We start from the raw sequence: 14,353 nt of genomic DNA on the forward strand, positions 1-14,353 counted from the left end.
AAATTTATTTTTATGTAAATTCTAATAAAATATTTTTTATTTTTATTTTATTTTTTAGAACTTTAATTTCTATTTCATCTAATTCATGATTAGGATGTTGAATAGGACTAGAAATTAATTTGTTAAGATTTATCCCCCTAATTTCTAATACAAAAAATTTATTAAATACAGAAGCAGCATTAAAATATTTTCTTACCCAATCAATTGCTTCAATTAATTTTCTATTTTCTATTCTTTTAAAAATAATTTTATTCAAAAATTTTGAAATAAATAATTTTCTTTCAATTATAATTAATTCTTCTTTACTAATAAAAATAGGGTCTGCTCCATTTTATTTTTGATTTCCTAATATTATAGAAGGACTTTCTTGAATAAATTGCTTTATTTTAATAACATGACAAAAAATTTCCCCTATAATTCTCCTTTCTTATTACATAAATAATAATTTTATTATAATTATTATAATGTTAAATGCAATAATTGGTGCTATTAGTGGTTTTAATCAAACTTCAATTCGAAAATTAATAGCTTTTTCCTCAATTAATAATTTAGCATGATTAATAGCTAGAATAATAATTAGAGAAAATATTTGATTAATATATTTTTTTTTATATTCATTTTTAAATTTAATTTTATGTTTTCAATATTAAATATTTTTTATATCAATCAAATTATAAATTTTAATTTAATTACAATTATTAAAATATCTTTAATAATTAATTTTTTTTCTTTAGGAGGTTTACCTCCATTTTTAGGATTTTTTCCTAAATGAATTATTCTTAATTTTTTAATAAACAATAATATATACATTATTTCTTTTATTTTTATTATATCTAGATTAATTATATTATTTTTTTACATTCGTATTATTTATCTTTCTTTTTTATTAAATTTTTTTAAATTAAAATGATTTAAAATTAAAATTAAAAATAATTTTTTCTCTTTAATTAATTTTTTCTCTTTAATTTCTATGACAGGTTTAATTCTTAATACTTTTATATTTTTTTAAGGTTTTAAGTTAAAATAAACTAATAGTCTTCAAAATTATTTATAAAGAAATTCTTTAAGCCTTAGAAATTTTTCCACCTTAAAATTTGCAATTTTATATCATAATTGAATATAAGACTTAATAAAAGAGAAAATTCTCGTTAATAAATTTACAATTTATCGCTTATAACTCAGCCATTTTATTAGCGAAAATGACTTTATTCTACTAATCATAAAGATATTGGAACTTTATATTTTATCTTCGGAATTTGATCAGGGATAGTAGGAACATCTTTAAGTTTACTTATTCGAACTGAATTAGGAAATCCAGGATTTTTAATTGGTGACGACCAAATTTATAATACTATTGTAACAGCTCATGCTTTTATTATAATTTTTTTTATAGTTATACCCATTATAATTGGAGGATTTGGAAATTGATTAGTCCCATTAATACTAGGAGCTCCAGATATAGCTTTCCCCCGAATAAATAATATAAGATTTTGATTATTACCCCCTTCTTTAACTCTTCTTATTTCAAGCAGAATCGTAGAAAATGGAGCAGGAACAGGATGAACAGTGTACCCCCCACTATCATCAAATATTGCTCATAGAGGCTCAATACTTTTAACAGATCGAAATTTAAATACATCATTTTTTGATCCTGCTGGAGGAGGAGACCCAATTCTTTATCAACATCTATTTTGATTTTTTGGACATCCAGAAGTTTATATTTTAATTTTACCAGGATTTGGTATAATTTCTCATATCATTTCTCAAGAAAGAGGAAAAAAAGAAACTTTTGGTTCATTAGGAATAATTTATGCAATAATAGCAATTGGTCTTTTAGGATTTATTGTATGAGCTCATCATATATTCACAGTAGGAATAGATATTGATACCCGAGCTTATTTTACATCTGCAACAATAATTATTGCTGTTCCTACAGGAATTAAAATTTTTAGTTGATTAGCAACACTTTATGGAACTCAAATTAATTATAGACCTTCAATATTATGAAGATTAGGATTTGTATTTTTATTTACTGTTGGAGGTTTAACTGGAGTAATTTTAGCTAATTCTTCAATTGATATTATTCTCCATGACACATATTATGTTGTTGCTCATTTTCACTATGTTTTATCTATAGGAGCTGTATTTGCTATCTTAGGGGGATTTATTCATTGATACCCTCTTTTTACTGGGTTAAGTTTAAACAACTACTACTTAAAGATTCAATTTATTGTTATATTTATTGGAGTAAATTTAACTTTTTTCCCTCAACATTTCTTAGGATTAGCAGGAATACCTCGACGATACTCAGATTATCCAGATAATTATTTATCTTGAAATATTGTTTCATCTTTAGGATCTTATATCTCCTTAATTGCAACAATTATAATAATAATAATCATTTGAGAATCAATAATTAATCCTCGAATAATTATTTTTTCATTAAATATACCTTCATCTATTGAATGATATCAAAATCTTCCACCAGCAGAACATTCTTATAACGAATTACCAATTATAAGTAATTTCTAATATGGCAGATAATATGTAATGGATTTAAACCCCATTTATAAAGGTTTTCCTTTTTTTAGAAATGGCAACCTGATCAAATTTTAATTTACAAAATGGAGCTTCACCACTTATAGAACAAATAATTTTTTTTCATGATCATACTTTAATTATTTTATTAATAATTACTATTTTAGTAATATATTTAATAATAAATTTATTTTTTAATAAATTTATTAATCGATTTCTATTAGAAGGTCAAATAATCGAATTAATTTGAACTATTTTACCTGCTATTACTTTAATTTTTATTGCATTACCATCTTTACGGTTATTATATTTACTTGATGAATTAAATAATCCTTTAATTACCCTAAAATCTATTGGTCATCAATGATACTGAAGTTATGAATATTCAGATTTCAAAAATATTGAATTTGATTCTTATATAATTAATGAAATAGATAAACTTAATAATTTCCGATTATTAGATGTAGATAACCGAATTATTTTACCAATAAATAATCAAATTCGAATTTTAGTTACAGCAACAGATGTAATTCATTCCTGAACTATCCCTTCTTTAGGAGTAAAAGTTGATGCTAATCCAGGGCGTTTAAATCAAACTAATTTTTTTATTAACCGACCAGGAATTTTTTTTGGGCAATGTTCAGAAATTTGTGGAGCTAATCATAGATTTATACCTATTGTTATTGAAAGAATTTCTATAAATAACTTTATTAACTGAATTAATAATTATTCATCATTAGATGACTGAAAGCAAGTATTGGTCTCTTAAACCACTTTATAGTAAATTAGCAATTACTTCTAATGAAAGAATTAGTTAATTTATAACATTAGTATGTCAAACTTAAATTATTACATTAGTAATATTCTTTTATTCCTCAAATAATACCTATCAACTGAATTTTTTTTTTTTTTTTTTTTATTTGTATTTTTTTACTATTTAATATTATAAACTATTATATTAATTGTAATTTAAACTTAAAATCTAAAATTAAAAATAATTTAAAAAAAAATTATTTAATTTGAAAATGATAAATAATTTATTTTCTATTTTTGACCCATCAACAAACATTTTTAACTTATCATTAAATTGAATAAGAACTTTTATTGGATTAATATTTATCCCATTTTCTTTCTGATTAATTCCTAATCGTCATTTTTTAATATGAAAATTTATCATTACAAAACTTCATAATGAATTTAAAATTTTACTTAATTTTGAAAAAAATAAAGGATCAACTTTAATTTTTATTTCATTATTTTCTTTCATTTTATTCAATAATTTCTTAGGACTTTTTCCATATATTTTTACAAGAACTAGACATCTAACAATCTCTCTAACATTATCATTATCTTTATGAATAACATTTATATTATTTGGATGAATTAATAATTCTAAACATATATTTATTCATATAATTCCTCAAGGAACCCCAAGAATTTTAATACCATTTATAGTTTTAATTGAAACAATTAGAAATATTATTCGACCAGGAACTTTAGCTATTCGTTTAACAGCAAATATAATTGCTGGACATTTATTATTAACTTTATTAAGAAGAACTGGTAATTCTATAAGAAATTATTTTTTATTTTTTTTAATCTTTGTACAAATTTTATTATTAATTTTAGAAAGAGCTGTAGCAGTAATTCAATCTTATGTTATTACAATTTTAAGAACCCTTTATTCTAGAGAAACTAATTAATTAAATGACAAAAAATTTTCATAACCACCCTTATCACTTAGTAGATTATAGTCCATGACCTTTAACTGGAGCAATTGGAACAATAACTTTAGTTACAGGTATAGTAAAATGATTCCATAACTTTAGAATAAATTTATTAATTTTAGGATATATTATTATTTTAATAACAATATTTCAATGATGACGAGATGTATGCCGAGAAGGAACTTTCCAAGGAAAACATACTATCCTTGTTTCAAAAGGATTACGATGAGGAATAATTTTATTTATTGTCTCAGAAATTTTTTTTTTTGTTTCATTTTTCTGAGCTTTTTTTCATTCTAGATTAGCACCTAATATTGAATTAGGTACTATATGACCTCCTATAAGAATTACCCCATTTAATCCATTCCAGATTCCATTATTAAATACAATTATTTTAATTACATCTGGATTAACTATTACATGAGCACATCATGCTTTAATAAATAATAATTTTACACAAACTTCCCAAAGTATAATTATTACTATTATTTTAGGGTTTTATTTTTCTATTCTTCAAATATATGAATACTATGAAGCTCCATTTACTATCTCTGATAGAGTATATGGATCAACATTCTTTATAGCAACAGGTTTCCACGGATTACATGTAATTATTGGAACAATTTTTATTTTAACATGTTTTATACGATTTAATAATAACCATTTCTCTAGATCTCACCATTTTGGATTTGAAGCAGCAGCATGATATTGACACTTCGTAGATGTCGTATGATTATTTTTATATATTTCTATTTACTGATGAGGTAATTAATTTATATAATATATTTAGTATATTTGACTTCCAATCAAAAAGTTTAAAAATTTTAATATAAATAATTAAAATTATATTTTTTATATCAACTATTTTTTTTTTAATTTCAAATGCATTCATTTTAATTTCTTCAGTAATATCAAAAAAAACAAATCTAGATCGAGAAAAATGTTCCCCATTTGAATGTGGATTTGACCCTAAATCTTTACCTCGAATTCCTTTCTCTTTACATTTTTTTTTAATTACTGTAATTTTTTTAATCTTTGATGTTGAAATTGCTTTAATTTTCCCAATCATTCCATCATTTACTATAACAAATATTTATATTTGATTTAAAACAAGAATTTTTTTTATAATTATACTTTTATTAGGTCTTTATCATGAATGAAATCAAAAAATATTAAATTGAACATATTAGGAAAATAGTTTAAAAAAAACATTTGATTTGCATTCAAAAAATATTAAAAATTAATTTTTCTTAAATAAGAAGCAATTCCCATGCATTTAATTTCGACTTAAAAGATAGAGTAAAATAATACTCCTTATTTACTTAATTGAAACCAAATAGAGGTATATCACTGTTAATGATATTATTGAATACAAGATTCCAATTAAAGAAATATTTTATATTAAGCTGCTAACTTAATTTTAGTGGTTAATTACCATTAATATTTCTAATTTAATTATTTAAATTTATATAGTTTAATAAAAACTTTACATTTTCAATGTAAAAATAAAATTTCAATTTTTATAAATTATACCTAAAGATAAATTATCACCTTGATATCTTCAATATCATACTCTACAATTGAGCTATTTAAGTAATTAAAATCATTTTAATATAAATATAGATATAAATAACATTCATAAAACAAATCTATATAAATAAATTTTAAAATTATTTATTAAAAATATATTAAAAATAATAGAATAATTTTTTAAAATATTATAAAAACCTTGTCCTCTATATAATTCTCTTCAACCAAAATCAATATTTTTAGATAAACTATTCCCTAACTTTAAAACAGAATAATTAACCCCATAAGTAAATAAATTAGGTATAAATCATATTCCCCCTAAAAAACTTCTTAGATTAAAAAATTTTAAAAATTTATTTAAAGAATATAAATTTATAGAACTAATTAATCATCCTATAATAATCCCAGAAACTCTTACATAAATCACTATAATCTTTAAATTAATTGGTAAAAAAATCATATAAGGATAACTAAAAATAAATCAACTTAAAAAACTCCCTGAAACTACTCTTATAAATAATAATAAAATCATTCTTTTTAACATTGTATAATCTTCATCGTATAAATTATAAACTCTAAATAAATTAAACTCATTTACTATTAAATATAAAGATAAACGAATAGAATAAAAAACAGTTAATCCAGTAGAAAAATAATAAAATTTAAATTACTTATTCTCACTATTTCTAAAATTAAATCTTTAGAATAAAATCCAGATAAAAATGGAATTCCACATAAAGATAAATTAGAAATATTAAAACAAAGGGAAGTTATAGGAATATAAATTCTTAAACCCCCTATATAACGAATATCTTGATTATCATTTAATATATGAATAATTATCCCAGCACATATAAATAATAAAGCTTTAAATATAGCATGAGTTAAAAGATGAAAAAACGCTAAATCTCTAAATCCTATTCTTAAAATTCTTATTATTAACCCCAATTGGCTTAAAGTTGATAAAGCAATAATTTTTTTTAAATCAAATTCATAAACAGCTGAAATCCCAGCTATAAATATTGTTAAACCAGAAACTAATAATAACATTTTTAAAAATTCTGTCCCAATTAACAAAGAATTAAAACGAATTAATAAATAAACCCCAGCTGTAACTAAAGTTGACGAATGAACTAAAGCTGAAACAGGGGTAGGAGCAGCTATAGCAGCTGGAAGTCAAGCTCTAAAAGGAATTTGAGCACTTTTAGTTATAGCCCCTAAAATAATTAAAAATCTAATTACTCATGAACAAAAATCTATCTTTATTAACTCTAAATAAAAAATAAAATTTCAACTCCCAAAATTAACTATTCATGCAATAACCATTAATAATATTACATCTCCAACTCGATTAGATAAAACAGTCAATATACCGGCATTATAAGATTTAATATTTTGATAAAAAATTACTAAACCATAAGAAACTAAGCCTAAACCATCTCACCCTAAAAAAATTCTAATAATATTTGGTCTTAAAATTAATAATATTATAGAAAGAACAAATATTAAAACTAAAATAATAAAACGATTTAAATTTAATTCAGAACTTATATAACTTTTTCTATAAAAAATTACAGAAGAAGAAATTAAAGAAACAAATATTATGAATAATAAAGATATTCAATCCAATAAGATAGAAAAAACAATATTTATAGAATTAAAAGATAAAATTTCCCATTCTAAAAAAACAACAGTATTTCTTATTAAAAAATATAATATAAATACTATATTTATTAATATAAATATAAATAAAAAAAAAAATCTAATAAAACAAATAGAATTATTATTTTTAATAACTTAAAATGGAAACCCATATATTTGACTCCACAAATCAATATTTTATTTAAATTATTTAAGTTAAATCCAAATTCTAAAATCAAATTTAAAAATAAAAATATTTAAAGGAAATCAATGTAAAAATAATAATAAATATTCTCGAGAAACCCCAGAATAAAATCTGTATAAACCTAAATTATAAACTCCATGTTGTGAATAAGAAAATAAATATAAACTATATCCTGCTCTAAAAAAAGAAATTAATATTAATATAATTATTGTTACTCATGATCATCTAACTAAACTATTGATTAATTTTAATTCCCCAAAAAAATTTATTGTGGGAGGTGCCGCCATATTCCCAATTATAAATAAAAATCATCATAATCTTATTGAAGGTATAAAATCAATAAGATTATGATGATTTACAATAATACAATAAGATATCGATAGAGAAGAGATCGATAAGATCAATAACAGAACTGTCGCAGTCATCAAATATGCGTTTTATGCAATTCCGAGCTCATGATAAATATGCATTGCATCTTTCCAAGATGGAAAAGGTAATATCAATGACCTCTTTTAACATATAATATTTTTATGTAACAGTAAGGTACTTATAAACTAGTCAATCTTACAAGACGCCGTTACCAACGCCACAGAGAATATTATATACTATTTAATTGAGTAATGAGTTTTTACTGAGTATTAACTCCTTAAAAATATTATACTGCAATTATAATTATTTAAGATTAAAATGCTTGGAAATATGCTGGTGTTATAGGACAATCAAACTAGACAAAATCAACTGGTTGCTAATCATATAGGTTTATACTTGCTTTCATTTTAAAAGAAATCACATTTGACGTAACTTGTGTGAGTTGTTTGACTGTATGTTAATGTTTTTATAAAGAATAATGTAAAATCTATAGTTGCTATATTGTGAATATGTGATTACCACGTACATGTCTACATAATAAAAATCAGATCAATGTATTCAAAATATTGTAAAAACTATATTAAAAGAGTATGTATGGAGTTTCTTTCCCATTCGTCTCCATATAAAAGTACATTTTGGAAGTGCCTTTTAAATACACATTCAGTTAATCTTTAAGTTTAAGTGAATGTGTATGTGCATGGCTCTCCACGGTCAAACCTCTTTTTGGTGTCTGTAGCTACAGTTTATATATATTATAAGCAGAAATTGCAGTAGGTAGTTTCGATACCCAGCCGCCTTTTATAAAAGAAAGGCCTCAATGTGCGGGGGGCTCATTTGTTGCTCGGACGTAAACGAGTAAGGTGGTTGATATCGAGGCCGCATACTGTGAGTTCGTTCTATGTTATTTTTATTCGGTGGTTTCTGTGTAATAGTTTTAAGGTTAACGGTTGTTTTTAAAATACCCAAAGTCGTGTTGTTTTGATTGTATAAGATAAATTTTAAGATAGATTTAGTGTGATTTCGAATATACCGTGTTTTGTTCTTTGATAAAGTTATTTTTGGTTAAATCACTTCTTACGTTATTTCGAATTGTTTTCCTTTATTTGATTATTACTCCTGATTGCTAAAATCAGAAGTGGGATAGGATTTCGCTCACAAATAAGCCTTGTAAACAACCGTTAATTTTAGAATAAGTTGCCACGTGCTTCCCGTGAACGGTCAATTAGGACGAAGCCGCCTCGCTCTGATATTAAGCGTAGCCGTCGAAAGCGGTCTGTGCGAGACAATAGGCAGTGTTCAAGTCATGATGGAGTGTGTTCATATTCGCGTCACAATAGTGTCGTGACGGGACGCATTCACGTCGCGTTATGTTACGTTCGCGTCGCGTTAGGTCGCATTCGCATTCGCGCCATGGTAGGGTAACCATTGGGACGACTATGATTGCTTCTCTCGTGTGGCTAATTGCCTAAGAAGTGACGCAAAAGCCTGGTTAAACGAGTGGAAACTAACGAGCGTTCATGGCCAAATTTCGTTAAAGAGTTTAGGTTCTTGTGTCCGCAAAAGGTGAACTATGCGCAAATTCTCCACGAAGTTATTAACTCGACGTCAGAAAAGTTTCTGTCATACGCAGAATACGCGCGTTGTTCGTTGTTGCGTTTACGCCTTGTAAAATGATTAAGTGAAGAGCTTATGGTCCAAATCGTGATTTTTGGTATTAGCGAGCAACTAAGGCCGACTTAACGACAGAAAATCTGGTCTCATTTTTAGCCACGTATGTTAAGTCTATCCGCAAATTCGATAATCGTTACCCTGATAGCCTGAAATTGTTCAATTCTAGCTAAGCACTTAATGTTTTTATTTTTTTAATATCATCTGCGGTAGTAAACTACTTTCCTGGTCCACGCAGACCGATTAACTGTTCTTTGAAGGGAATAGGTGACAAAGAGTTTGTCGCTCGACAAATATATGACTTTGACTATCCAACTACGTAATATCTCGCTTGAAGTTGATTTTCTCATTGTACCCGAGTTGTATATGAATACGCCGTTCATAATAGGGACAGACGTTCTCAATCGTGATGGCGTCACGTTTATTCGCACGAAACGTGAACAGTACCTAACTCACACACCAGATAGGGTACTAGTAGTGAATGCTGTGAATGCTAACCAATTTGACAGCATAAATACGCCTCTCGAAGGTGCAGACTTTGCTAAGTTGATGGCTGTCATTAAGGAATTGTCTCCGTTTTTAATATCCGGTACAGCAACTACAGCGGTGACTACGGAGGCTGGTAGTGTACTTATGTACATTGACGACGTTCTTATTGTAAGTATGTCTAATGACGACGGTATTTCTCTATTACGGATGTTTTGAAGACTGACAGAAGCTGGATTCTCTGTCAATTTGCGAAAGTGTTCTTTCCTCACAACTAAAATAGAGAACTTAGGTCGTGTTATCAGTTATGGTCAGGTTAGGCCGAGTCTGCATAAAATTGAAGCGTTGGTTAGTTCACCTACTCTAACTAACTTTAAGCAGGTACATCAATTTTAAGGTTTAGCTGGATACTTCCGGCGTTAAATTGAAGGGTACGGGACAAAAACCGCATGTATATCGCGTCTCACTAAGAAAGACGTCAAATTTGAATGGGAACCCGAACAAGATCAAGTCAAACAAGAGCTCTTAAAGCAATTAACCAGCGAGCCTTTACTTGCGATTTTTGACCCGAGCCTTCCCACTGAACTAAACACCTAGCGCCTAGCAGTGCAGGATATGGTGCCGTGCTTATGCAGGCCCACACGGATAATAATAAAGGAGTGGTAGCCTATTTTAGTAGGGTTACCCAGGGTTTGGAGCCCAAGTGTCATTCATATGAATTAGAAACGTTGGCGGTCGTCGAGGCTCTGCAACATTTTCGGCATTACCTGGTTGGTATAAGTTTTAAGATAATCACCGATTGCAATGCCTTGAAGGCCACCGAACGTAAGAAGGATCTTCTTCCACGAGTTGCCCGCTGGTGGGTATATTTACCAGATTGTAATTTTACTTTTGATCATAGAAAAGGGGCTTTAATGCAACAAGCTACGTGTTGAAGTAGGCAACAAAGGTTCCCAGTGGTCCGACGTGCTGTGGAGGATACCTACAGCTCACTTTGGAGGAACATCTCCAAGCAAAGTACCATGCAGACTTCACCACTGCAGTTACTGGTCGGTATCGATATGTGATCTGTGGAGTTACTGGTCATCAGATCGTTAGTGTGAGATGTGGCAATTACTAACTCTAATCCCAATCGGGAGGCTCTCTTAACTCTTCGCAGGTGGCGAGCTTCCGAACTGCTTGCAACCGGGCGATGGTGCCGGGATGCCTGCGTTAGCGGGAGTCGACGGTGGCCGCACGCCTTTGCTGTCGGAGACTTTGTGTTTGTGAGCAAGCCTGCACAAATCACCGGTGAACTGGACCCCGGCATGCGTGGGCCTTACAAGGTTATTCGCGCGCTACCGTGCCACCGCTACGAGTTAGAGCTACTAGCTGGTTCCTGATATTGTGGCAAGGCGAGTTGACGCCGGATGCGTGCACAGTTTCCGTCGCGACTTGACTTTGTGGTGCTAATGTGTTTAGACCACTTTGAGAACATACAAGCGTATGGGTCTCTGTTTTAAACTTTTGTGGTCCTAATGTGTTTAGACCACTTGGAGAACATGCAAAGGTATGGGTCTCTGTTTAATATTTTTGTGGTGCTAATGTGTTTAGGCCACATAGAGAACATGCAAAATGTATGGGTCTCTGTTTTAACAAATTGTCACTTAGGAGAGCACTAGGAGCCACTGTAGTTGTGACAGTGTATTGCAAATATACTGAGTTTTATCTTTATTCGTGTTAAGTCTGAAGCTATCTAATTCTGTAATATTTGCTTTTTGATATACCTTATCTATGTGCGCTTGAGTGCACGCTTGCGCACATGGTTCTGGTAATGGAGAAATAGAGATAAATGTCATTTTTCGTCCCTACAATTCAAAATACGCTTCAGGCTATGACACGAAGCTAGGTAGATTACTACAAGTTCCCTTACAGAGACTGCGCTAGACAATTATGAGCAGGTTGCAAGTGATGCTGCGGTCGAGGACGCTGCACTGTCAGAAACGGCCATCTTAGAAAAAAATCCCAACCAGCAAACCGGACGGAGTATCAGGTTATAAAAGAGGAGTGGAACAGCGGATTGGGGGTATTCTACGTTTGGCTCAGATGTGACGGCCGTTTCGGTTGTGTTTAGCGGTTATTCTCTGTATTAGTTTCGGTCTTTAGTTGTGTTAATTATTATTTTTGGTCAATTATTATTTTAGTGTTGTAGTTAGTTAAATCATTTTGTAAGGAATGGAACTTCAATCAAATCAATAACATAGAATGGCCCTTGAACTGGGCGCAGATGGCTAAATCAGCTGACTCCGAGACCGCCGATCTCATACGTAAGCTCGGAGAAGGTAATTTAGACCCTAGACGATACGTATGTCAAAACGATGTGCTCTATTATCGTTGTTCACCCGTTGGTGAGGAGCCGCGTTTGCCTTGTTATATATGTAATAGTCACAGGCTTAGCTTACTGAGGGTATTCCATGACGAGCATGAACATATCGGGGTTGACAACACATATGACCTAATTTTAAAACACTTCTGGTTTCCCGATTTAATGCAATTTGTTCGTAAATATACGACCCACTGGGTCTGGGTGTATTTCTAAGAAACGTATCCCAAGAGCCCCACGTCAACCCATTACATCATGGTAAAAGTATGGTGCCCTGAGAGTTGTGCCGCATTTTTCGAAAGTAAGTTTCAACCCTGTTACTAATATGTTATTTCCTTATGTTAAAGATGCGCGCGTGATATGTTGCCTTGCGTGCGAGTGTGAGGCAACTGTGTGGCTTGCTGGTTGAAACGGACTGCCAATGTGGTGCGGTTATGGTTTGTTCCTGAGGCCAGCAACCTTGAGAAGCGGGCCTCGGCAGATGTGCATCCTGTGCGCGTGGCGGGCGCTGTCCCGGAAGATGTGTTCTTTGAAAACATATCAGGCGCAGTCCTGGCAGCCTTAGTGCTGGTGCTCTTTTGAGAGTGTTACGGGCGCTGTCCCGGTTGGTGTGTTCTTTGAACGCACTTCAGGCGCAGTCCTGGCAGCCTTAGTGCTGGTGCTCTTTTGAGAGTGTTACGGGTGCTGTCCCGGGTGGTGTGTTCTTTGAACTCACTTCAGGCGCAGTCCTGGTTTACGTTGCTAACGGGGGAACTTGTACAAGTTCAAGTATGAGAATGTGTGAGATGTTTTGTGAGATGATGTATGCATACTTTTGAAAGCGAAGTGTTTTAGCTAAAGTTGTGGAAGTGTGCTTTTGTATCAGGGCCTTGGATGAGTGATGAATGACAGACTAGGCACTAACGTAATGTCGTCGTGATTAACTAACAGAATAATTGTTGCACAGATTGCGATGACGAATACCCCGATGACGTTAGTGAGCCTTCAGCTGCGTGTGCTAGTCCTGCTGCTTCCTCAAGAACACTCGAACCATATATGGGTGAACATGGTGACCAAGATACCGTCATGCCTTCCACCAGTTCTTCCAAAGAAGAGATCAACAGTGCATCCGAGGACGGTGCACAGTCAGGAGAGGCCGTATAAGCAGAAATTGCAGTAGGTAGTTTCGATACCCAGCCGCCTTTTATAAAAGAAAGGCCTCAATGTGCGGGGGGCTCATTTGTTGCTCGGACGTAAACGAGTAAGGTGGTTGATATCGAGGCCGCATACTGTGAGTTCGTTCTATGTTATTTTTATTCGGTGGTTTCTGTGTAATAGTTTTAAGGTTAACGGTTGTTTTTAAAATACCCAAAGTCGTGTTGTTTTGATTGTATAAGATAAATTTTAAGATAGATTTAGTGTGATTTCGAATATACCGTGTTTTGTTCTTTGATAAAGTTATTTTTGGTTAAATCACTTCTTACGTTATTTCGAATTGTTTTCCTTTATTTGATTATTACTCCTGATTGCTAAAAATATCGTTAAATTTATAAAACAAATTAAGAACGCTGTATTTGGGGTAGACAATTGTATACACGATTGAGCAACTCATTTGACGGAAATATAGGGCATTAATATATCATTTTTATCTACCTATTATATGAGGAGTGTCTACCCAAAAGGTTATATCTACATGTTAAGTAAAATTTCAGGAAACAATAGAATAGTGAAAGAAAGAACCAAGCTATAAATGTAATCGTTTTTTTTTTCTCTATGTTTGAAGGTTACCCGTAGTACAATTTTTTACCCTCTACACACAGAATTTTAAGAGATAAAAAAAAAAGTATC

General features: G+C 30.1%; 1 long non-coding RNA gene and 2 pseudogenes across 1 annotated transcript; 2 read left to right on the forward strand and 1 right to left on the reverse strand.

Annotated features, from left to right (window-relative positions):
• Positions 1 to 1,173: 1,173 nt before the first annotated feature.
• On the forward strand, positions 1,174 to 3,272 carry LOC125062959 (annotated as a pseudogene).
• On the reverse strand, positions 1,658 to 9,436 carry LOC125062960 (annotated as a pseudogene).
• A 296-nt stretch (positions 9,437 to 9,732) lies between these two features.
• Positions 9,733 to 14,000, forward strand: LOC125062964. Its single transcript, XR_007119438.1, has 2 exons — positions 9,733 to 12,289; positions 12,874 to 14,000. It is a non-coding gene; the product is annotated as an uncharacterized LOC125062964 (long non-coding RNA).
• Positions 14,001 to 14,353: the final 353 nt, after the last annotated feature.

Source organism: Pieris napi (assembly GCF_905475465.1).
Source record: "Pieris napi chromosome W unlocalized genomic scaffold, ilPieNapi1.2 SUPER_W_unloc_3, whole genome shotgun sequence".
NCBI classification, from domain to species: Eukaryota; Metazoa; Arthropoda; class Insecta; order Lepidoptera; family Pieridae; genus Pieris; species Pieris napi.